General features: G+C 50.7%; 1 protein-coding gene and 1 long non-coding RNA gene across 3 annotated transcripts in view; one reads left to right on the top strand and one right to left on the bottom strand.

Annotated features, from left to right (window-relative positions):
• CPLX2 (complexin 2) overlaps positions 1-22,769 on the top strand; it is an 83,943-nt gene that overhangs the window by 55,999 nt on the left and 5,175 nt on the right. The window contains exon 1 of one of the 2 annotated variants that reach the window (XM_008015355.3): positions 19,188-19,424. The exons of the other annotated variant lie outside the window; for it this stretch is intronic. The gene's annotated coding sequence lies outside the window, so the exon portion shown is untranslated. Of the gene's footprint in view, positions 1-19,187; positions 19,425-22,769 lie in introns of those variants that run through there. 2 annotated transcript variants of the gene reach the window in all.
• Positions 1,942-22,769, bottom strand: part of LOC103245020 (uncharacterized) — a 41,932-nt gene continuing 21,104 nt past the window's right edge. The window contains exon 4 of the long non-coding RNA XR_012090778.1: positions 1,942-12,660. This is a non-coding gene — a long non-coding RNA (uncharacterized lncRNA). The remainder of the gene's footprint in view (positions 12,661-22,769) is intronic.

Here is a 22,769-nt window from a genome sequence, read left to right as displayed (position 1 = left end):
CCATTTTAACAATGAGCAAACCGAGGTTTCGCGAGTTGACCTGCCTCTGGAGGGATGGAGGAGAGAAGATTTGAGCCCATAGCCGTTGAACTGTCTTGGGAGAAAGAAAGAGCCTGCAAAAGAGAAAATGGAACTGCGGCAGAGGTGGCTTCAAACAGTTTCTCAGTTTGACATGATCAGCACCAAAGGGCTGGAGTTCTTGCTTTCTGTGCCAGGCGCTATGCAAAGGTACATACATGCACACACTGCATCTCATTTAATCTTCTAAACAGCCCTGGAAAAGGGGATTGCCGTGGCCTTTTTCTGGATAGGGAAACTGAGGATCAGAGAGACAAAGTGTCTTCTTCCCATTTGGCTACAAGAAACGCAGGTTCAACCTGGGGTCTTCCGCATCCAGCAACTGAGCAGAAAACTCTTTTGCCTCCCTGGTACTGGAAGAGCTGAGGCCGAGAACCAGCTAGGTGGGATAGGAAGTGAGGCTGACCCCAGAGAAAGCAGGGCGGGCAGGTGAAGGTGTCTCCAGGTGTTTTCCAAACCCAAGGAAGCATCAGCATCTCCGTGACTGTACGTGGTTCTGTGGGTACCACTCTCGATAGCAAGTCCTATACTGAGGAATTGATTCTGGTTTTTCAGTTCTCCTTCAACACTTCCGTTGTGTCTGTGAGGAAGTCTCAGTACGTCCTCAGCACTCTCTAATGTTAGCTCCCTCCCTGTCCATGACCAGAGGGATAGCCTTAGACTGAGGGCCTCACACTGAGTGAGACAGTCCACAGGTTTCCTTTTCACTGCATTTATGTGCATTGTTACCTTCTGTTAATAGCAAGTGATACTAGTTTTCTGGTCTAAAGTGCCCATGTGAGGCTTCTTTTTTAAATAAATGCGATGAAGGGTTTTATTTCTGCAAGTGAATGAAATGAGAGAAATGTTAAGTAAATAGCACAGGTGGTTTGGAGATGTGGCAAATCCCACAGAGGTGCTACTCCACCAGCCAAGCCGGGGACACGCTGGCTTCTCACTTCTGAGTCAGTCCTGGCACCAGCCTCACGCGGTGCCCCTGGAAACAGCTGGCAAGACCCCTGAGAAACTGGCCCCAGCGCCCCTCCTCAGAGAACTGCCTGGCCTCTCGTCTTTCGGGGTTGCACAGCGGCTGTCTGGAGCTCCAGGCCTCCGTCCCACCCTCTCACCTGCGGAACAAGCTGGGCACCAGGTCTGATTTGTCTCTGAGCCCCGGTTCCAGCACAGGCTCCCACAGGCTTGCTGCCAAAGTCTGTGTACTGTGCCCTGAGATACGCTGGGGAGAAGGGGCAGAGTGTCCCGCAGGTAAATGATGAAAATAGCAACTTGAACCCGTAAGGGGAGATGGTACAAAGTCAGCAACTGTCTGCACCGGCCCCTTCTCTCATGGACATCCAAATTCAATCCCTTCTTGTGACGCAGTAGGAAAGGGCGGTTCTGGAACCACACAGCCAGAGCACAGATCTCAGCGGCCTCTGACGACTGATGGCCTCGAGCGAGCGGCTGTGCTTCCCTCCCCAGCTTCCCCCTCTGTGGAGGGCGATTGTTGCGATGCCAGCTTCCAAGGTCTGTTGAGAGGCTCCCTGAGTTCATGCAGATGAAGAGCTTGCAGCACCCCTCGCCTCTGGCACCCCATTCATGGTACCTGTTCCTCCATGGCAGGCACTGGCTAGCAATTCCCAGGTGTTATCTCAAGCCTGGCATCAGCCTGGCAAAGTGGGCTCAGAAAGGCACCGTGCCTTGCTGCAGATCACAGAGCCAAAGAGTGCTGAGGCTAGGTAGAAGCCCAGGCTCTCCAGCTGCATCCCTGGTGCCCTGTCCCCAGCACCCCTGAGCCCCTACCCACGTGTCCTTGTCCTGAGGCCCCCACTTCTCACAGCTCCTCCTTCCTTTGACCAGCTCTTTTCTCCTTTTATCTTCCACAGTGAGAACTCTTTTCCTTTTGACCGGGGACAGCCAAGCCTTCGTTTGCTGGATCAATCTTAGAGCTCCCTGCTGACCCCAGCCTTGCTGCCACCCTGGCTGCCTTCCATCCCAGCCTAGGTTTCCTCCATAAAGTCACTGGGAAAGCAAGGACTCTTGATTGCATGACACAGAATCCAAACTCAAACTGGGGAGGCACAAAGAGTCCACATCACCTCTCTGAGCCTCAGTTTGCCCTTCAGTGTAATGGGGTCATAATGCTACATGTAGTACAGTTTGATATAAGGATGAAAGGAAGCAACGCATGTCAAAGCCTTAGAACTGTGTCTGGCAGGTGGTAAGCACTCATGATCAGCGTACCATTTGTATTGTTATTACTACTGTTATTACCACTACTCAAGGGATGCGGGGTCAGAGACACTGCCCTATCTTCAAAGAGCTCACTGTTAAGAAGGAAAAGCATAAATATGTACACAAAGATAAATAAACATCCCACGAGCACAGCAGCCTACGAGACAGCAGAGCCAGGGCGAATTGTACAGTGTCAGAGCGATACAACTCTGCAGTCAAACAGGTGTACCGTGATCCAGCGCCACAGTGGGAATGAAAAGACTACACAATCCATTTATTCCACAAACATTTACCAGGTGCCCACCATGGGCCAGGCGCCATGCCAAGGCATCGGGGCTGCAACTATGGCCAGACAGACGTCATCTCTGCCCCTAGGGGCTCCCACCCAGCAGAAGAGATAAGCCCGGAACAAATAATTATTGAAGTTCAGTGGAGCTCAGAAGAAAAATTATATTAGGCCATAAAATGTCTACCAGAAAACAGAGCTTAGTCTGAGGGTGTAGCCAGCAAGGCTTCTTTCCTGAGGAAGTGGGGATTAAAGGGCATGACAGTCGGCGGGGAGAGCAGCTGGATGAGAGCTGGAGAGTAGACGTTACACATGGTATTTAAGGGTGACATCTGGCTTCTACCGTAAGGCAGAGCAGTTGAAGTTCAGTCCAGAGTCGAAATGTGTGGAGTCTAATCCCAGCTCTACCACGCGCTAGCTGTGACCTCTTGGCCAATATAACACACCTCTCTTAGCCCTAGTTCCTTCATCTGCATAATGATCACAATGTAAGTACCCCACTGGATTAAGTGAAATAACAAACGTGAACTACTTAGCACATTACCAGTCAATCCTATTTTAGATGCAAGTGGTAGAAAAACAAATGTAAAAGGTTTAAGGCCAAAGGAGTTGTATTTGTTTATGTAACTGAAAAATTCAAGGGTAGATCCCCGGATTTCAGGAGGGCTTGATCCAGGAGCTCACAAAATGTGACTGAGGTTCAGTCTCTCTCTATTAGCGCCTCTTCTGGCGTGGCTTTCCTTTGGGGCAGGCTCTTTCCACACTGTGACCCTGCGGCTCCAGGTTCAGGCTTTCCCACCTCAGCAAGTCCAACAGAAAGAGAGGTTTTCTAATATTTCCAGGACAAGCCCCAGGATTGAGTCTTACTGGACCATCTTGGATCACATGTTCATCCCTAAATCCTAGGCCTGGGTTCCATGCCAATCTCTAGAGCTTGAGGGAAAGAAGATTCAATTCCATCCAAACCACATGGCCAGAGAATGGGAACGAGTGGCTGCCCAAGGGAATATTAAGGTCCTATATGGAAGAAAGGCTACCAGAGAAAATAGGACAACCTGCGTCTACCATAGCAACCACACAGAGACACAGGGTGACCATGGACAGTGAGGAATAATCCCTCAGTGCCACCTCATCCTGCATCCAGCCATGGAGTAAGCCTCATCTCCCATTCAGACATCTTGGTTTCAGAAGGACAGAGAGGTTCAGAAAGCAAATTCTGGGACCAGACAGCCTAGATGCAACCCCGGTATAGCACCTTCTAGTTGTGTGACCTTGGCAAGTTTCCTGACCACTCTCTGCCTCTCTCCTGCTCTGTAAAATGGGCGTAACAATAGTACTTACCTCATAAGGTGGTTGTGGGGCTGAAGTGAGGTCGTATAAATAAAGCTCATGTAAACCCATTTTCGTTAAGCACCCACCTGTGTGCCTCACGTTCAGCTGAGACTTCTGTACAGTCCTCATCCAATCTCCATTACAGACATGAGTTTTTGCACCCTGCACTTCTGATGAGGAAACTGAGGCTCAGAGAGGTGCAGTGACTTGCCTACAGTCACCCAGCTAGTGAATGGCTGAGCCGGAGCCCAGCCCCAGGCTTTCAAATGCAATATCTGAGCTCCCGCCACGCTCCGCACGGAGCCAAGCCAGGGAATCTGACAACCCAGCAGTCCAAGTGGAAAGCCAGAGCAGGTTTCCAAGGAGAAGGAGGAGAGGTGTTGGGAACATGCAGTTATTTACAGGATGCCGTGTGGGCTGCGGCATGCGAGAGGGAGCTGTCCTGAGGTGAGGAGGGAGCGGGAGAGACTGGGTCCTCAGTTTCCTCATCTACAGACAGAGATGACGATGGCAACCTCTCACCAAGAGCGGGCCGATGAAAGGACGTGGCAAATGTGCACGGCCTGCGCACAGCGGGTTCTCAGGAAGGTGGAGGGTGGGGAGGACCAGCTGGGGTGTGATTGGGTGGCTGTTGTCTTCATCAGTAGGACCCGAGCCTGACCGAGGGACTGTGGACCTCGGCTTTCCCAGAAATGAGGAAGGAACCTGCCTGGATCCTTCACTGTGGACCTTGGTTCTCCAAAACTGGCAATTTGCTAAGGAAACTGAGCTGACAAACGCAGTCAGAGAATTTAGACCTGGGGACTGAAGAACTGAACTAGGGACTCATGGTGGATTCTACCTGCTTCTTAAAACCTCCAAATGGCCCCCATCTCAGTCTGAGCATCCAGGCCTCTCACCAAGGCTGAAGAGGTCCCAAACAACCTGGGACTCAGTTCCTATTACATTCCCTGCCACCTGGGCTGGTTCCGTCCTGGGAACAAGCTGAGCTCACTCCCAGCTCAGGGGAGTATCCTTCAGGCCATACTTTCTGCCCCAGATCTTCAGCATGGGCCTCATCCGATTTTTCAGGTCAGGCTCAGATGTCACCTCTAGGAGCCTTACTGGGACATCCCTGCTCTGTCTTTCTTTCTCATATCAACTGGCTTTATTTCTGCAGTGCACTCACCACTCTGAATTATCTTTCCATTCATAGATACTCCTTGACTTACAGTGGGTTTATGTCCCAATAAACCCATCGTAAGATGAAAATATTGTAAGTTGAAAATGCATTTAATAACGCTGAACCTACTGAGCATCACAGCTGAACCTAGTCTACCTTAAACATGCTCAGACACATTAGCCTAGTTGTGCAAAGTCAACTACCACAAAGCTACTTTATAATAAAGCGCTGGATATATCATGTAATTTATTGAATGTTGTACTGAAAGTGGAAAACAGAGTGGTTGTAAGGGTACCTGAGATATGGATTCTACTGAATGTGTATTGCTGTCACACCACTATAAACTCAAAAAAAATCACAAGTTGAGCCATTGTAAGTTGGGAGCCATTGTATCTGTTAATTGCCTGTCCACTCCCACCAGAAACACCCCATTAGGCAGGGCCTTCCTCTGCCTTATTCTCCCTGTATTCCAGCTCGGAGACATAGCTGGCCCACAGCAGTTGCTCAGGGAGCAGGGTTAAGTGAGCACGAAGGTGCTGGTTTCTGCCAGACATGGGCATGATGGTCGATTCCAGCTGCTGGTAGCTGTGTGCCTCCCAGCGCCAGGGCTTGTGCATACACTGTCTCAGCCCAGCAATGTGCCTGCAAGGAAAGTGTCAATATCCCACGTTGCAAATGAGGAAACTTAGGCTCAGAGAGGAAAGCTGACTTGCCCAAAGTCACACAGTGAGGGCCTGGCAAAGTCTGGATACAACCCCAATGCCCCTTCCTGCCATTCCCCGGGGGGAAAGAGCTCTGAAGAACAGTACATAATAGGAGGTGAGAGAACGCCTTTGGAGAGACCCTCCTGGAGCCCCAAAGTGCTCAATACTGAGGACTGGGAGTCGTGAGCTGGTGCCTGTGGTAGAGATGACCAGAGCACACCCATACCTGCTTACCCCTCTTCTGAACACAGGCGACTCCACCCTTCCCAGCCCCTCGCAGCTGGCAGGCCCAAGGCACTAGGCCTGGCCAACGAATGGTGAGCAGAAAATGGCTATCGGTGAATCCACGAAGATCCTGGCAGGGAGCATGGACCACTGCATCAGGCCCATTTGAGGAGAGCTACCTCAAGGCATGGGCAGGGTGAACAGGTCCCACAAGGACGGCACAGCTCCCAGGGACCAGTGTCAGTGGGGAGCCATTACCATCTCCAACCTGAGGCGCAAGGAAGGAGCAGTTGTCAAGCTTAGAGAGGGTACAAGCAGGAAATGTACACAATAAATTACACCAAAAACATCCCAGTGACAAAATGACACAGTGATGAGGCCAAAGCATGGAAGGAACTTCTGAAGTTATAGGCACAAGCTGCGAAATGCAAAAAAGCCTCCACCTTCAGCCGAGAGACACTCTGATTGTGCTCTTTTCCTTGCCTCGAATCCCTGCCAGTACCTCTTTGATAAAACCCAAGAAAGCCGAAGACCAAGGGAGCCTGTTGATTGGTCTATGTGGGGCAGCCTCCTGGACACAGGGCAGCAGGGGAAGGGAAAGGGCAGAACTGGAGAAAGAAACAAGATAGCCTGAAGGATCACTTTCCAGCATGAAAACCTTGATAACACATAGCTCCCTCTTGCTACCACAGAAGCCACATGTTCTGATGGCATCATAAGATGATGGAGGCTCCATGAGCCTCACCAACCGAGTACACAGTGTCCCTCCTCCAATTATAGCCTGGCATGGTCTGACCATCACAGTGGGAACCAAAACAAAACAAAGCAAAAACAACAAGCTAAGGAGACACATCTGAGAGCCTATTGCAAAGAAAAAAGCATCTTTGGGAAAACATTTAAAACTTGATGACTTGGAATCAGGAGGCGTAGCTAGGGCAGAGAGGCATTGAAATTATGCAGTCTAAAAACACCCTGAAAGTCACCTTGGGAAGGCCTGTGGGACCAAGAGTCAGAGGACTTTCAAATGCATCAGATGGAAAGAGGCCAGATAAAGAACTGTCAAGATGCTTGATGATCACAGCTCTGAGATGAAAAAGAGATATCCAGAAGATCTGAGGAAGCCTCAGCCCCAGTCCCAACTGAGGAGGACCTCAGGGAAATCCCTGCTCCAAAATGGTCTCTTGGAAGTGAGGGCACCAAAGGCACTGCTCCTGCAGGCAAATGTTCCAACTCCAGTTGACAAACTAGATGCAGACAAATTGCCAGGAACAGATGGCACCCACCCAAGAATGCCGATGCCACTCAAGGGTGAAATTGCAAATTTGTTGGCCTAAAATATGTGCATCTTTGAGGAAGTGTGGAGATATGAACTGGGATCTGTGGATATGAATGTTTGGACTTTGGCAAATCTTTGAGCAAGCACCACCGTTGTGAGTTCCCTCCCTTTCAGTCAACGTGACCATGGGGGCCAGCTTGTAGTAGGTCAAGATGTAGCTTAGAGACAAAAGAAGATCAGCTTCTTCTTGGAATGTGAGAATATTAACTGGTAGGGCTTCCCGGGATTGGGACCTGCCTGATAAGAAGTTTTCTTAAGGAGGGGACACACAGCTCCAAAGTTACAGATTCCAGCAGGTCCCTTCCAGGTGGCCAAGACAGAAACCTAATTCAGAGCAACTGAAGGAAAAAGGCAGCATTTATTGGCTTACATAACTGAAAAGTGCATGAGCAGAGGAAGCTTCAAGGCACATCGGGACCTGTCAAACACTGTCATCAGGAATTTGCCTCCTGCCCTTCTCTCAGCTGTGTGCTTCTCTGCATTGGCATCACCCTCGGGCAGGCCCTCCCCAGGTGGTGGCAAACCAGTCACCAGTTGCTCAGTCCCACATTCTGCCAGCCCTGCTAATTCCATACATGGAGGCTCCTTTTGGTCAGGCACTGTGGCTCATGCCTGTAATCACAGCACATTGGGAGGCCAAGGTAGGAGGATCACTTGAGCCCAGGAGTTCAAGACCAGCCTGTAGCCCCAGCTACTGGGGATGCTGAAGCAGAGGATCTCTTGAGCCCAGGAGGCTGAGGTGGCAGTGAGCCATGATTGTGCAATTGCTCTCCAGCTTCTGTCAAGAGAGAAAGAGAGAAAAGAAAGAAAGAAAGAAAGAAAGAAAGAAAGAAAGAGAGAGAGAGAGAAAGTGAGAGAGAAAGAAAGAAAGAAAGAAAGAGACAGAGAGAGAGAGAAAGAAAGAGACAGAGAGAGAAAGAAAGAAAGAAAAGAAAGAGAGAGAGAGAAAGAAGGGGGGAAGAAAGAGAGAGACAGGAAGGAAGGAAGGAAGGAAGGAAGGAAGGAAGGAAGGAAGGAAGGAAGGAAGTCTCTTTCCCATTGGTTCCAGCTAAAGTCCCAGGGCTGACTCTCATTGGCTTAGCTTGTGTCACTTGCCATCCTAGAGCCAATCACCATGGCCAGGTGGCTACCCAGCACTCTAATTAGCTGGCTATGGATCTAATGCCCACCCATGGCAGTAGGACATAGAGTCAGCCCCACCCAAATCACAAAGACTGAGGGTGGAGAATAGAAGAACTCCAGGCAACACCAGCAGGTCAAAAATGTATTATCACCACAGCAAATTACACCAGAAACATCCCAATGACAAAATGTCATAGTGATAGGGTGAGAGCACGGAAGGAAACCATGGGGTTATATGTGTGGGTAAGAAATACAAAAAAAAAAAAAAAACTTCAGAAGGGGCAACTGCAAGATTTAAACAGCTATTATTATGCTCTGTGGTTCAGAAAGTGGCCTCAGTCTGCAAATCCTGCCCCTGAGATGGGACCTCAAAGACCGTGGGCCAAGGCAAGTTATTTCAACCCCAAGCAGGTGGGGCAATGCCAGGCATGTGTTCTACCTCTGGAAATATTCACTGACCATCCACAATCAAAAAAGCCTTGGGCTTGATGTTGAGGATTCAGGGATGAGCAAGGCATGCCCTTGTCCTCAAGCAGCTTAGGATCCAGCAGCAGGAGACAATCAAAGATAGGGGAAAAAGGGCACCCCAGAGGTGTGGAGGGCTCTGCAGCAGGGAGCGCTGTGTGGGAGAAGAGTTGAGGTAAACAGGTTGACAAAGGAAGCAGAAGTCAGATGAAGAGGGGCCCTAGTGGGTTTGGACTTGATGCTGCAGGTAATGGTGAGTCATCGAAGGCCTTTGAGCACAGGAGTGACCCAAGCAGGGTGACGCTTCACCGCCTTAATGGATCCAGACAAAGGCCCAGTGGAGAGTCACAGAGAGGATCAAAGGGCTGGCAACAGGCCTAGAAGGGAGATGGCAGAGGGAAGGCTAGAAAGCTGGAGGCGGGGAGAGCACTGATTAAAGTCAGGCATGGGAGCACGGCGGCTTCCAGACACTGGACCCAGGTGGGGACAGAGTGGCCTTGTGAAGTCAAAGAGAATGTTGCTTTGTTCAGCTCCCACCAGGAAAGGCGAGTGTTGCACAGACACACCCCAATGTCATTTATGTAACTGTGAGCCCCTCAAGAGGGGATGTAGGCTGGAAACTGGGACCAAGTCAGTCACTAACAAGAGGTTTTGGTAGAGTCCTGAGTAACAGTCATAAAGGAAGGCAGAGGGCCACCTGGGTGTCTGGGGATGTTCCTTAATCATTCATTAAACAGCCACTTCCTGAGGGCTTATTTTGGGGATGGTCCTTCTCTGGGCTCTGAGCCCAGAGACATATAGCCGGCATGCCCCTGTCTTATTCTATCATAGCCCAGCACCTGCTGAAAGCGCCCTGCCCCTGGGTGTGTTTACTCAAGCAGTGTCCACGTCTCCTACTAGAAGACACAGAAATTTGTGTATTTTCTCACCGTGTATCCCCAGCAACAAGAAGAGCCCCGGCATACAGTAGATGCTCAGTATGTGTTTGCTAAGTAAAGGACTCCCTCCTCTTCAGTGAGTCCCATCCTCCAAGGGCTCACAATCCAGTAGGGAAGTCAGCCAAGAAAGCAACCTTAAGTATAAAGCTTAGTGCCACAATGAAGGGGTCCACCTGGGTGCATGAAAGAAACCCTGGTTCCATCCTGTTTCCCAAGTTAGATTTTTTTTTTTAATGCTCTAGCTGTGCCGTAATGGTCAAAGCAAAGGTTTGTCAAGCACACAGAGTAGACAAAGGCATTCTACCCAGAGCAAACAGCACGGGCAAAAGCTCAGAAGCATGGTTGAGGTTGTGGCGTGTCCAAGAACTGTAAATCATTTGGTGTTGATGGGGCACAAGTGGCTACTATGAGACTGCAGAAAGCAGTCAGAGTCTGATCACCAAGGGCCTTCAAGGCCAGTTTAAAGGGCTTGGACTTTATCCTGAAGGCAATGGGAAGACATTAAAGGATTTTGTTTTAGTTAGGATCCTTTTGGATCCTTAAAGTGGCTTTAAACAAGAAAAAAAGGGAAGAGGCCAAAGTAGAAAACCCAGATTGGAGTCTCTCTGGCCCTCTGTGCTCATGTACCCTCAGCTGGTCTCTGGGGCCGGGGGGACCAGATGTGCTCATCAGTCCAGCCCAGGTCATGTGATCCACCACGCATGGGTCCAGATGAAATACACAGGTGGGCTCCTCCGAAGCCGACGCCACACGAGGGAGGAGTTGGCCAAAAGACTATGACCACGGCGTGTTTTAAGGAGAGGAGTGATGCAGTCAGATCTGTGTTTTAGAAAACTCTGATTCTCCTACAGATCTGGAAGCCAGTTAGAAAGTAAAGAAGAAGACAAGAGCAGAGGCAGGAGCCATGGTCCAAGGCTGCTGGTGAGAACAGGGCTGAGCCAAGCTGATTGGAAGTGAGCAAAGGCCTGCCCCAGAGAGAATTTCTTATGTAAGCCCTTAGGGCACAGCTCTGAGCCCTGACCTACAGCTCCATCACTTTTGGTCACCTTGAGACCTAGAACACCCAGCCCCAACAAGGACCAGCCCGTGGCGAGGTCTCCATATAGGGTGCCCTAGCAGGATCACCCAAACTCTGGAACTAGTTGCCTCGAAGCTGCAGACCCAGGCTCGGCTTCTAGAAACCCCCCAATCTCCCTCAGGAAATGTGGCCACCTGGAGAGACACACCAGGTTCAGACGCTTTGCTCCTGCTTCCTGGCTGTGTTACCCTGAACAAGGGCTTAACCTCTCTGAGTCTGAATATCCCTCTCTGAATATAAAGCGGAGGTAATGATATTTAAGGTAACGGAGGCGAGGGCCTGGGGATTAAATCAGATAAAGATTATGAATCACCTTTCCCCCTGAGAGGCTCAGTTGTTGAAAATCCCTTCCTCTTCTGCCCTTTAAGCTTTTCCCTGGCTTCATCTTCCCAAGACTTCCCCAATCCTTTGCTTGTTTGCCAAATAAAAGGGGGTTTTGTTTTATTTTGTTTTTCTACCAGGAAGAAACAACTGGAGGTTGAGTGGCCCAGAGCAGCCATTTTTAAATTTGTGGGTGGAAAATTCCTCCTCTTCTTGGGCCTGAAGTCTAAGTCCCTTCTGGACTTTCTTCACACAGTTCCCATTTTGGGGGACCCAAATATCCTAGGCCCTTGTATGCAGGAGAGGAAGGGAGGGAGCCAAGAAAAGGGGTAAAAAGAAGAACCATCTCCCCCATTTTCCTCTAAGCTTTAAATTCGTTTCTTTCGCATTCCAACTTAAATACATGCAGGAGATGATGAGGCGGAGTTCTTTGACCAAGCAGACCATAAAAGGAGGTTTTGTCTAGTGGTCACTCTGCCCTGAACTCCAGAAGAGAATGCTATGCTTTGCCTGGGTGTTGGAGAGAAAGAGGGAATTAATACTTGCTGAGGCTATGCTACTGTTTCCTAAGCACTGTTTGATTAGAGCCACACAACCACCCTGGGAGGTAGAAATCACTCCCCGATTTCACCAGTGGGGACACAGTCTCAGGGAAGAGCCACACACTAGGGTCACACGGGAAGGGGCAGAGGATTAGTGAGATTTAACTCCCTGTCTTTACGTGGCCAGTGCCCATGGCTTCCACCACCATGAAACCTCTGAGATGACTTGGATGGCCCCAGAACTTTCATGCATCAGAAGCAGGGGGTGCCAGCCACCCCTGCCCCTTCCCTGCTTTAAGCCTCCAATTCCATCTGGCTTGCAAGCTGTGTGTGTTTGATTCTCCTGGTCAGAGTTCCCTCTTCACTAAGACAGCACTTAACATGTTGTATGGTCATTGACTGTTTGCGGGCATCTGTCTCCCGCTTGCTTCTGAGTGCTTCGAATCACAGAGTCTCGGATCTGAAAGGATCTGGAGAGAGTGAACTGGGCCGTGTGTTAGCTCTCAGTGAAGCATTTGCATCTCTCACTGTGGAACGAAGTGGGGGAGAGAAATGCTGAAACTTCTGGTACACCTTTGCCTGGGAGAACTCCTGGGGTGCTGCAGGACCTCTGTATATGTTAGATAAGAGAATGAGTGAGTGAGAAATGCCTGCTACATAGGGTTGTCAGACAGCTTAAAGGGTTGGCATCCGTAACGTCCCTAAAGCAATGCTTGGCACACTGGAGGTGTTTAGGACATGTGGAGCTGGGTGCTGAGTTATACCTAAAAAAGAGTACTTACCTAGAGTGAGAAGTTTCATTAACTTGTTATGCGACCTTGAGAAAGTCCTTTCCCCTTTCTTACCCTCTGTTTCCCCATCTGTAAATTGAGGACACTGGGTTAGATGACCAGAAAGTTATCTTTTCATCACTGATTTTTTTAATGTATGTCTTATTGCCTCCCTTCATCCAACCCTCCCCCAACCACATACGCACACGCATGCACACACACACACACACACACATACACACACTCGTCTATTAATCTCCAGTAGCATTCCACTGCCCCTCGGCACTCTCTCTCTCTTTCATTTCCTCAACCAGAGGCCCCATAAGCTTATTAACCTCTGTTGTCCATGTTCCACCAATATCCTTGCTTTAACAAAACAGGAATAATGTCCTTTTGAATTCATTTTTATCAACAAGCAAGATCTGTTTTGTGGGCCAGAGTGTGCTGGTTCTAAATGGAAAGTAGAAGTCATTTCCAGAAAGCTCACTCACTCCATATAATGCAGGGGTTCTGCCGACTGCCTCTGTACCAAGATGGAAAGAACATCTATCTTCACAAATGTAGGCGACACCATAGAGGCAGTCGTTCAAGGGACAAGGGAAAAAGCTTTCCATTCCAAAAGGAACAGGAAGGCTGGAAACTAAAAATTCCTCCTAGAACGAGAACAAAATCACACTCCAGGGTCACTTCCAACTTCACAATTCTTGACACTGAGATTCTTAGAATTTAAGATTCTAAAGTTGTGAGTGAATGTGTATAATTGGTTGATTTGAAGCTTCCATGAATCCTAAAATATTCTGTGGTTCCATGATCCAGTTTTTCTGTAAGATGAGGGTCCAGGATCTTATGATTCTCTGACTCTATTGACCCAGGGCAAGGGTTTTTCAACCAGTCGATGTGTCAGAAACACTTGCGGAGCTGGGCAAAAGATGCAAATTCCTGGGCTTCTGTGTCAGAGATTTTGGTTTGCGCCATGTGGGATGAAGCACAATAATCTGCAATTTTTTAACAAGTCCCCCACTCCAGTGGTTCTGAGTAGGAGTGGGCTACTCTTTGACATATAGTGTTGTAGGGAGCCTATAATTCTGTGATTCTAAATGTGATTCTAAAATGGTATTTTGCATGATTCTGGTATCCTGCAACTCTGTTATTCTATTTCCCTGTGGCTAAGAAGATTCTAACATGTAAAAACTGTCTTTCTGAGCATGGGTTTTGCAGGTGGAGAGGAAAAGGGACCAAGCATCCTGAGGGTGGACAGACACTCAGGAAGGGGACCCTCCCGAGAGCAGGGAAAGCAAACTCTGATGCTCCACTGATTGTGCCTGGGCACATCCAGAGCTGAGACTCAGAAACGAGGATGCTTGTCTGGGGTCATTGGCTGGCTCTAGGGACAGGCCATCAGAGAAGAGTTCTTGATGCACAGGGATGTCCAAACACATCTCAAAGAGTGTGAGGAGAGGAGACAGAAGTCATAAATGAGAGCTGGAAAAAGAACCAGAGGCAAGAGAGGAAAGATTTATTACCAAAATATTCTTCCTTTGATAGGATGGGGGCAAGGAGACTGCAGACTGGTGTACAGACATGAAAATGCAAGGTTTCAGGAAAGCACAGGATGAGGGGAGCTAACCATGTGCGCATATCCAGGGGTACAGTGTGGGCTGGGAGACAACTGCTTTGACATGCTAATGGGTGCCTGAATCTGGGAGGGTGAGACGGGATGAAGGCTGGCAGAGGACCTCTGAGGAGCTGCTGGGCAGATGCTGGGCTGGGAGAGAGGCTCTGAGTTAGGGGCCGGGCTTTGGGATAGGGAGGGGCTCACCCAGGGAATTTCCACATGAACTCCATGCACCACCAATGAGTCAGAGTTCATGTGTTGATCCTGGTACCCTCTTTCTGAGAAAAGTGAAGAATGAATCCAGGTACCATGGCTCCTGCCTGCAATCCCAGAGCTTTGGGAGGCTAAGACAAGATTGCTTGAGGCCAGGAGTTCAAGACTAGCCTGGGCAACATAGTGAGACCTTGTCTCCATAGAAAATAAAAAATAAAAATCAGCAGGCTTGGTGGTGCACCCATGTAGTCCCAGCTACTCAAGAGGCTGAGATGGATCACTTGAGCTCAGGACTTCAGGGCTGCAGTGAGCTATGATTGTACCACTGCACTCCAGCCTGGGCAACAGAACAAGACTCTGTATCTAAAAAAAATAAAATAAGAATGAAGGGTGCTGGGGCTTCTGCAGTTTCCCAGGTGGGATAGGAGCCAGCAAGTTGAATTAATGAGGGTGTCTCTGGCGGGGGCAGAATAGACAAGGAGGGGTCAGGCACTATCTGTGATGCATTTTGCCTGCATACCTGCCCAGTGGTAATGACACACTCCTGGCTGTACACACACACCCTTACTGCCCTACACAATCGCAGTGATACATGTTCCAGCCCACTGTAGGACACTCATATCTGCAACCTTACCACTGATGGTTACACAGGACTACACCATTTCATACTGATGGTAACATCCTATCACCTGGAGCATTCCTGGTTGACAGCAACACTTAGACATACACCCATATACAGAAATGGTGACACGTCCCCAGAGCCTTTGTGTCTGGCACAGTCTGTGTAAATGGTGCCCTCTGTGGTTGTGCAGTACACAACCTGCACAGCTCTAGGTAGTACTCTTGCCTTACAGCCAAATGCCCAAACAATGCCATTGACTTATTCTACCCTAACAACACTCCGCGTAGGTCTATACCATCACACACCAACAACACACTGACACAGGAGTCACATCCCATCGGGAGGGAAACACCACCACACACTGAGAGTCACAGACCCACGCCTGCCCTGCCACACATTAATGATGACACACAGTGCCTGTGTCACTGCACATGAGTGCTACCACTCTCCCACCTGCACAGTCCCACACTGCTGGGCACTCAAATACACCATTGCACACTTATGGGTTTGCCTTCACACCATGCCATTCCATGTTGAAGGAGGTACACTGGGACCCTCACACTGATGGCACCCAACCATTGTCAGTGACAAGAGGGAAGGCACTCATCAGATGAGCAAGGTGGCCTAGAGCCCTTCTCTGTGTACCAGCCTCGCAGTTCTGTTTCCTCGGGCACATGGCCAACCTCCCAAACCAAGACCAACTCTGCCCCTCCAGGCTCACACTAGAATGACAGGATGTGAAGCCAGTGTCTGGAGCATTTGAATGTCTCCCTGCACCCACCAACGTAACTCCCAGCAAGCTCAGAACCAGCCAGCGAGCTCCAGATCAGAGCTGGTGCCTGGCATTTCCTAGACACCCCCTCACTTCCCACATGGCATCCAGGATGCCCTCTGGGCTGAGGCAATTGCAGGGAAGAAATGGGCTGACCTTTGGACGGGAGCCTTATGCAAGCTCTCTCACTGATCACCACATTTATGGTCTGTGACAGTTGTCATTCCTCACACATTGTTCCTCGATCCTCACACAAAGTACTAACATTAGCTCCCTTGATTGGCTTCCTACTGAACATTCAAGGCATATACATAACATCTTACAAATCTGTTCAAATCTGAGCCCCTCCTCCTGCCCCCAGGGCTCATAAATAAAAGTGGAAATTCAGCTCCAGCCAGGATAAGTCACCTAAAGCAGAGCCACATCTATATTTTACCAGGTGACTCTTAGAAGCTGTCTACAGAGCAGGCTCGGCAAGAACCTGCGGCTGGACCTGTTTGCACTCCCGCTGGATTAGAGATGCAGGAGATGAAGGAAATGCTGGCAACCCACATGACATGAGGACCCTGATCTGGGTGTGATTTCCTGGCAGTTTTTTTTTTTTTCTTTCAGTGAGAAACTGGAGAACAGGGAAGACTATAAATGCCAATGTAAAAAAATATCTGCAGAGCAAAAGTTACATTTCCATAGGCTGTGGGATGTGTCAGGAGAGAGGCAGCCCCACGTGCTGGAAGGACCACAGAACTCAGTGTCAGGCAAGCCTGGTCTGGAATGCTAGCTGTGCCAAAGATTCATTTTATCTCCCTGGGCCTCAACTTTCCCATCTTGAACATAAGTGCTTGTGTAAATTAAATGAGAACATGTAAATCCTATAAAGCACCAAAGTTAACACCTGAGACATAATGAAAGCTCAAATATTCACTATTAGTAGTAGTATTTTAATTATTAGGAAATGCTTATGATATTCAGCAACTTTTTCAATAATAGTAGGTCATTTGGGAAGCATGTCAAGGCTGGTAACACTGAATAGGGAGCAGGTACTCATCTCTTCATCACCTTTCTTTAATGGCTAAAGTGTCATGATTTACCCCTTATTGCTCAATAAAATGAAGTCACCAAAATGTGACTGAGCTGTCTTCCTATTTATCAGTAAGATTTTCTGCAGTGAGACACAGTTCATGTCAGCTTAGGCAGTTTTTTATAGACTCAGAGATGCTTGGGCTCAAAGGGGGCTTTAGCCATCAGCTGGTCCAGCCTCCCACCCACGTGCCATCTTCCAGATGTAGAGAACCCATAACCCCACATGCGGCAGTCCATGCTGTAGCTGGACAGCTCCTCTGGAGAGCAGGTTCTTCCTCTCAGAGCTTCTGCCTGCTTCCTTTACCTTTCCCCCATTGCCCTAATTCTATCGCCAGCAATAGAAAAAGCAATAGTACTACTCTTCCCCTGCAACAGTTATTCATCCATTCAAGCACTTCCTTAGCACCTACTTTGCCAGGCACGTTACTAAGCGGGGGAATTATAAATTAAGCAAGAATTGCCAGCCCTTCAAGGGTTAATGCCCCCTCGATGTTCTTTCTTCCAGGTGAAAGATCCTCAAATCCTTCAACCTGCCCTCATTTGACCTGTTTTCCAGGTGCCCACCACCAGACTAGCCCCTTCTCGAGCCTGACATACTCAAGTTTGTCAAAGTCCATCTTAAAGTGTGGTGTCCAGAACTGAGCTCAGTATTTTCCCTAAACCTCAACTGGATTTGTAACCCAGTTCAGTTGTGTCCATGTCAAAAGCAATACCAGTTGTGGAAAAAGCTCAGTTGTAACCAGAGTGCTGGCAGCCAGGTCCCATTTACTAAGCATGTTCTTGAAGCACATGAAGAAAGAGGGGATAAGGAGGACTGTGCACTCGAAATGACATGATGTCAGATCTCCCTGCCTAGAACTCCCCTCAGGCATTAGTGGAAAGTCTAAGTCACTCTAATCAAAGAGCGTCCCTTCCACTGCCATCCCCCTCTTAGTATCTGCCCTAGGAAATGGAAGAAAAATAAAGAATAAGCATTCTATGCTGACGGCCCAACACAGTGCTAAACATGGAACTCAGCCCTAAAGGAGGGGCCTTCCTTACCCAAGCCTGTAAGGGGAGAACAGACATAGGCTTCAGAAAGTGATTCTCCAGGTGACAAGGCCTCTCGTTCACCAGTGGCCAGGTTCACCAGTTCACCAGGTTCACCAGTGGCCTCTGACTTGTTGGGGGGGGTCTCCTGCTTTAAGGCCTTGGCTGTGATCGTGTGTGAAGGGATAAGCTCCCCCTTATTGGAACAAAATCACATTTCTGCAACTCTTGTTGCCCCTTCCTTGGAAGGAGGACATCCCCTTAGAAGGAGAAGCCATCTCCACTCTGACATACCCTGACGGATGTAGAAACTCCTGCAGATCTTTCAAAGGCCCTGTGCAAGGCCCCTCCTCTCTGAAACCATTTTCCTACACATCGGGCCTGATTAAAGGGAGCAATTGGGAGCCGAAAGATGGCAGGCAGAATAAAGAGGCTCATTAAGAGAGAGTAATAAAACAAAAAAAATGAGTGCCAGGGGAAGAGAAAAGGCTGGGGATGGTAGCAGATGTTGTCCTGCCTCTTGGAAGTCCTTTTACTTTCTTGGGCATAGGAGGAAAAGAAATGGCCTTCTCGAATAAATTTTGCCAGAGGAGTCCTTATTCTTCACAGGATATCAGATCTCAAAGGGATTGGTGAGTGGCTTGCCTAAGGTCCACTGCAGTTTTGCATCAGTCTTCTCTCACTGGGTGCTGACCCACTGCGAGGGTCTTGCCCACACGCTCCATCAGTGTTTCCTGAGTGCTCCTGTGGCTGGGCACTGTGCTGGGGGGAGGGGCTGTAAAGATGATCCGGCCAAGGTCCAGTCCTGGAGCTGCTCACAGGCAAGAGGCAAGCTAACAGGTGGAATGGGAGTCGCTGAGGCAAGGGCTTGTCTCGGAGTCACAGGAACCCCAAGAGGTGCGACCACTCTGCCTGGAGAAACCAAGGAGGGCTTTCCCAAGGAGGCGAACTTTGAGCTTTGCTTTAAAGAGCCCTTCCTCCACCCCCTGCCCCCACCACTCCTCAGGAGCAGAAAGCTTGTGGGCCTAGAGCTGTGGCCAGGATGTCTGGCTGCAGGGAGACGGCAGGGGCGTCTGCGAGGGGGAGGAGAACAGTGTAAGGTGGAGGAGAGAGGGGAGGGGAGCGAGAAAAGAGGGGGAGGAATGGAGGGAGAAGGAGACGGGAGGGAGGGAGAGAGGGAGAGAAGGAAGGGACGACGGGGGAGGGAGGAAGGGAGAGAGAGAGAGAGGAGAGAGAGACAGGGGAGAGAGAGAGGAGAGAGAGACAAGGGGGGGGAGAGAGAGAGAGAGAGAGAGAGAGAGAGATTTGAATTTCCCATCTGGAAGGGGAGCGGTAGAACGTCAGGGCCCGGCTGAGGGGCGTGATTGGAGGGCGCCTTCGGCAGCCGCCCGCGGCAGAAGCCGCGGCCCCAGCTCGCCTGGCGGAGTTGCACGCGGCGGCGGGAGCTGGAATAGCAGAAGGAACCACCTCGCGGAGTCGGGCCGGAGCCCTGCAGTGGCTCAGACGGTTGCAGGGACCGCCAGGTCGGTGCTGGCCGAGGGCCGGGAGGGCGGAGCCGGGCTGTGGGCAACAGGGTCCCGGTTCTCGCCTCGAGGCCTTGGGGCAACTCGGGAATCTGGGGACCACAGCTTTCGGGGGGACAGCTCCCCAAGGCTGCCTGGGCGCCGGATGGGGACTGAGAGGCGGTAGAGGGGACACTCCCGGACGCGCTCTCCATGGTGCTGAAACGACAGCTCCCTGCGAGGGGCCGCGGGCAGGCGGCTGGCTGCGAACTAAGGGGAGGCGTGGGCCCTAGCAGGAGACTCCGGGTAGAGCCCGAATGGCCGGGGTCCTGGAGCCAGGACCGCCCTGGCTGCGGCGGAGACTCAAGTCTGAACCCAGAGAACAACTTTGAGCTCGCGGGGGTGGGGGACGTCGATCTAAGCTACTTCTGGCTGTGCTTAACCCGAAGCCCGCCGGAGCACGCTTCGCCCAGGAGGAGGGAGTCGCCCCCGAGGGGTACAGTTCGTGCTCCCGGAGTGAGTCAGAGGGCGGCGGCAAGGGGGCGGACAGACCGCAGGTGCAGGGGAGGAGAACGTAAACGTCGACTGGGGATGGGGGACCAAGGGGACTATTTGTCCCTTCCCGGGAGGAGAAGCGGCTTGGGCAGCGTACGTCCGCCGCCTGGAGTCTTCGGGAACGACCCCTTCTGTGCTCTCGCTCTCGTCCGCCTCAATCTGCCCCCTCCCCCAGCAAAGTTTGAAACCGGGCCGGGTCTTGGGGTTGGAGCTATGTGTGTTGGGGGAAGGGGCGCTCTCTGTGGCCCACCGGGAGCTCCAAGGCAGAGTTGCTGGGGGGGGGGATGGGTCTCCGCGGGGGTCCGAGAGAGGGACGCCGGGGTTCCTGTCCTCTCTTCTGGCGGGGAAACGGGAACCCCCGGCCACTTCCGCTTTTCAGCCGGGGCCGGCTCCCTACCTCCTCCCATCCTCCGCTGCCCCTCCCCTCCCCCATGCTTCTCCCATCCCGGGCCACGGGGTGGGGACGGGGCGGGGGGAGGGGGTGGAATGACGTCCCCTGTCTCTGCCACTGCCTTTGGTGTACAGTCCCCTGCCAGAAGCAAATGAGTGTCGAATTGAGTTGCGGTGAATATAGCCCAGACTTGAGCCATAAAAACAGAAAAACAGCCATAAGGACAACCACTGCAGGTGCCCGAGTCGGCTTGTCAGATGGCAGGGCCCAGTCCCGAAAACCTCCAGGGGCTCAGATGGTCGAGCCAGAGCCGGTGTTTGGGCTGGGACGGGCTCGGAGGGAGTCGGAGAGGGCAAGGAAGCTGAAGGCGCGCCCTGGGTCCCCGGCGCACTGAAGGCAGGGAAACCTGGTGCTACAGCAGCGTCCCTCCCCGCCCCCGGCCTCCCCTCCCCCAGTGCAGCGTCCCCCACCCACTCCCACCCCCACTTCCACCCCCACCCCCCTTCCCGCGCAGGGATAGACCAAGACTTCCCGCAGAACCGCTAAGGAGCGCCTCCTGGCGGCCCGGTCAAAATCCTCAACTGCTGGCAACCTGCTGGACCTCAGCGCTCCGGCAGGCATATGGCAAAACATCCACACACACGCCTGCACACACGCACGCACTCATACGATGTCTAAGTCCAGAGTTGCACACACGGGGTCATACTTCCAACGCACACATCCTCATGCACTCGTTGACACGTTAAATTCAACCCAGCACACATGTCCTCAGGATCTACCATGTACCAGGAGATGTAGCCGATTCTGGGGACAGGAGAAATGAAGCAAGATACTGGTCCTGTCCTGAGAGGAGCTCAGAGTGACCAGGAAGGGAAAAACAAAGACAGCATGTACTGGAGGCAGGCAATACTGCCCCAGAAAGTGCCACAGGTCTCCAAAGGGGAAGATGCCCTCACATCTTGCCAAGGAGATCCGGGAAATTGCATGGAGGGAGCGCTATTTGAGAGAGATCTTCGGAAATTAATGCTGCTGCTGATGATAATGATGACTGCAATGATGTTAGATAATATGTACCTACTCTGTGCCAACACTGGGCTGAGCACTTTATTTGCATCACTTCATTCAATGCTCACTACAAGCCTTGGGAATAGGTGTTGTTGTCTCTATTTCACAGATGAGAAAACATTGAGTCATTTGCTCAAGGTTACTTAGTAAGTGATGGAGCCAGGATGTGAACTGGCAGAGATGAGGGTAAGAGGTTCCAAGGCTGTGGGAATAGCATGCACAAATGCCCAGGCATTTTCAGAAAGAGTATCTGTTGGGAACTACTACGTGCTGAAGCAGAGTCCTGTGCAAGAAGCAGAGCCCTGTACAAGAGGTGGCACACCAGCAGCAACGAAGACAGACGGGTGCTAGACTGTGCAGGCCTTGAAGGTCAGCACAAGGACTCTCATCAGTTTAACAAGGCCATGGGGAGCCATTGCAGGGTGTGTGTGAATGAGCAAATCTGCCCTTTAGGAAGATTAATTGGATGGCCATGTGGAGGCTGGATGAGAGCTGGAGGAGAGACAGTTAGAGGTTATGGATAAATCCAGAATCTCTAGGTCCTGAACCAAGGCATTAGCAGCAGTCGGAAAATGGAGGGTCGGGATGCAGGCAGCATTGCAAAGCCACAGCATCTGGACTTCTCCCTGGAATTCTCCCTCGGCACCCCCATCCCAATCTTACTCACCAATTCCTTGTGTGATCTGATATTCAGCTTCTACCTCCCCAGCCCAGCTGAATGTTGTGAGACCACTGCTGGGACTCTGGGACTCCCTTGTTCCCTGCCACAGCCCCAGCACCCAGAACAGTGTCTGGCAGAAAGTAGATACTCAAGGAATATTTGTAGTATGAGCAAGTGAGTGAGTGAATGAATGAATGAATGAGGAATTGCTGTCTCTAGAGTTTTCAGTCGAGGTGATTGGGACAAGGCATGCTAGAGAAAAAGATAGGTGTGTGGGGAAAGCCAGGATGAGACTGATCTTTGGACAGATAGAATTTGAGATTATCCATGTGACAACATCCAACAGAGAGTTAAATGCGCAGCTTTGGGGGAGGGAAGGCAGAGAGAGGGAAGTATCTGTGGCTAAAGAAGTGCACTAAACCAATAGGGGTAGATGAGATTCCCAAGGGAGACAGAGGAGCAGGAGAGGCAGGAGGGGAGAGTTCATTTGGAGAACATCTTCACTTTAAAGGAAAGGAACGGAGTCAGCAAAGAAGAGAGAGAAGACCTATCTGAAAAGTAGGATGAACACCACAAGAGTGCTGTGTCATGGAATTCAGGAGGAGATTCCAGAAAGCTGGAAAAGGTGGGGGGAGGGAGTCAGCAGCAGCATGTGATTCAGCAGAGGGATGGAGGAGGAGGATGACGGCTGTGA

Source organism: Chlorocebus sabaeus, chromosome 23, assembly GCF_047675955.1.
Source record: "Chlorocebus sabaeus isolate Y175 chromosome 23, mChlSab1.0.hap1, whole genome shotgun sequence".
In the NCBI taxonomy this organism is placed as follows: Eukaryota; Metazoa; Chordata; class Mammalia; order Primates; family Cercopithecidae; genus Chlorocebus; species Chlorocebus sabaeus.
The sequence above is the reverse complement of the archived record's forward strand: the minus strand, read 5'-3'. Positions and strand labels throughout refer to the sequence as shown.